Raw genomic sequence first — 2585 nt, forward strand, 5'->3', positions numbered from 1 at the left:
GGTGGTTGTGTTGTGGTGGGTGGTTGTGTTGTGGTAGGTGCTTGGGTGTTTGTAGTTTGAGATCTGGCAGAGTTTGAACTGTGCCAAGAACATCTGTGCTAATAGTGGTCTGTGCATGGTCTGTGCACCTGCAGTTCCGCATCTGCCAGATGTGGAACTGCACCAAGAATGTCTGTGCACCTGCAGTTCCTCATCTGCCAGATGTGGCACTGCACCTACCCAAGAGGACACATGAATCTTACCCCAATTTGTTCCTACCCAATATGACCTGTGAGTAGTCAATCAACAGGACAACAGATCTCTAACACAGTCAATCGGCAGCTCTCTTCACACGGTCAATTGATAATGCAGTGTCTCTCTTGTCACAGTCAATTAGCAGGACAGCAGCGCTCTCACATGCTCAATTGACAGGGCAACAACTCTCTCCTCATGGTCAATTGGCAGCTCTCTCTACATGGTCAATCAACAGGGCAACAGCACTCTCAAACGCTCAATCAACAGGGCAACGGCTTTCTTCTCATGGTCAATTGGCAGGACAACAGCTCTCATATGGTCAATTGACAGGACAACAGCTCTCTCCACCCAGTCAGTTGACTGGACAACGGCTCTGTCCACACGGTCAATTTGAAGGACAACAGCTCTGTCCACACGCTCAATCAAACAGACAAAACAGCTCTCTCCTCACGGTCAATTGACAATGCAACAGCTCTCTCCTCACGGTCAATAGACAGGGCAATGGCTCTGCCCACACGCTCAATTGAACTGGCAAAACAGCACTCTCCTCATAGTCAATTGGCAGGGCAATGGTACTCTCCTCACACTCATTGACAGGGCAACAGCTCCCTCACACGTTCAATTGACAGTACAACAGCTCTATCCACATGCTCAATTGACAGGACAATATCTCTCTCCACACAGTCAATCAACAGGGAGATGGCACTCTCCTCACGCTCAATTGACAGGTTGACAGCTCCCTCACACAGTCAATCAACAGGACAACAGCTCTCTTCACACAGTCAATCAACAGGGCAACAGCTTTCTTGCATGGTCAATCTCTGTCCTCATGCTCAATCAACATGGCAACAGCTCTCTCACACGGTCAATCAACAGGACAACAGCTCTTTCCACATGGTCAATCAACAGGGCAACAGCTCTCTACTCACGCTCTCACTCACATGAGTCACGGCACTCTCCTCACACTTAATTGACAGGGCAACGGCTCTCTCCTCAACTGCAGCACTCTGTTACAATCAAATGGCAACCCACAATAACACTGAACAAACAGGACTATGCAGCAATACAAGAGGAGCTGAGGAACTGTAGTATCAATCAACCCAAGCAGTGAGGCCGCATTGGTGATTCTCAGTATGATCATTGATCTCAGTTGAGCAACTTGAGCAGTTAGGCCATGCCAGTATACTTGGTATGTGCAGTATACTTGGTATGATCATTATACTCAGTACTGAGCAATCTTAGCCATCCTCCTGATCAAGTATAGAGCAAGTAGACATGCTGTCCTTATGGCATTGTGTTCAACCTTGTCAATCAACTTTGTTATTGGAATCTCACCTGCTGTTGAGTTAGACAGTATACTCAGTACTACTCATTGCTCCCAGTTGCCATGGTCTTTGACTAGATGACTACCCAAGTATTACAAAGGTTATTACAGGCCTGACCAATAGTCACCAACCCCTGACCGCTTTCTGTACCTCTGCTCATCCTGAGAAACAACTGAATAGTGTCTATGAGCTTTGCTCAAGGCACAACTTCAACACACTCCTCTGAGCTGCCATATCAACTCCAGAAGCGGCTAGTACCTTGCGACTAAATGTACTAGTACCTTGTGACCAAACCTACTAGTACCTTGCAACTGAAGCTACTAGTACCTTGCACCTGAGCCTACCCAAACCTAGTAGTACCTTGCGCACAAACCTACCCAAACCTACTAGTACATTGCGCCTGAACCTACTAGTACCTTAACCCACCTGAACCTACTAGTACCTTGCAACCAAACCTGCTAGTAACTTCCACCCAACCTACTAGTACCTTCTGCCCAAACCTACTAGTACCTTGCGCCTGAACCTACTAGTACTTTGCGCCTGAACCTACTAGTACCTTACGCGCAAATCCACTAGTACCTTAACCCACCTGAACCCACCTTCTACTCCTTTTCCAATTAGACCCTAATCAATTTAATTGTGGCCTGTGCAGGATCCTTGTAACGACTCTGCACACAGCAAAGCTGTGGAGCAAACTAGTTTACAGTAGCTAGAGGCAAAGCTAGCTGGCTGGCACTATATATATTATACTACACAAAGAGTACTTGCTCAAGTATTCTTATACTTAGCTTTTGGTATACCTTGGAGATGTCATGTAGTATTGATAATGAGGGCAGGGCGCTCATCCATTACAATCCTGATTGTGACGCTAGTCCGTCTAAATACTTGTGGCTAAATCTACCTCACTAGACACACCCTATTGACATTGTTAGCATGGAGCTGTAATATATAGCTGTGATAAATAGCTGTGATAAATAGCTGTGATAAATAGCTGTGATAAATAGCTGTGATAAATAGCTGTGATAA

Source organism: Macroventuria anomochaeta (assembly GCF_010093625.1).
Source record: "Macroventuria anomochaeta strain CBS 525.71 unplaced genomic scaffold BU25scaffold_21, whole genome shotgun sequence".
NCBI classification, from domain to species: domain Eukaryota; kingdom Fungi; phylum Ascomycota; class Dothideomycetes; order Pleosporales; family Didymellaceae; genus Macroventuria; species Macroventuria anomochaeta.